Raw genomic sequence first — 350 nt, 5'->3', positions numbered from 1 at the left:
CGAGAAAGGCCCAACAAATCCAAACTGGGCTGGCCAGGAAATTTTTGGAAGTGTATTCCGCATTGTATCGTGTTACTAAAAGTTCTGACGTCGGGTTCACGCCGAATCGAGCCAAGATCTCATCAGCCCCTTTCCACGACTCAATTCTTCTCTTGACGTGTTTCATTCCCAAAACTTTTTCCATGAATTTAGAAAGTGCCGGATTTGTCCTATTTTCGCCGTCGATATTCATCGAATTCTGAGAATCATCGTCTGCTGCGTGTAAATGCCGCGACCGTGGCGAGGTTGATGTTGAAGTTGTTCGTGCTAAAGCATCGGTAATGAGAAGACCGACCAGCAGAGAAGTGCGC

Source organism: Plasmopara halstedii (assembly GCF_900000015.1).
Source record: "Plasmopara halstedii genome assembly, contig: Scaffold_323, whole genome shotgun sequence".
In the NCBI taxonomy this organism is placed as follows: Eukaryota; Oomycota; class Peronosporomycetes; order Peronosporales; family Peronosporaceae; genus Plasmopara; species Plasmopara halstedii.
This window is presented reverse-complemented; position numbering follows the sequence as displayed.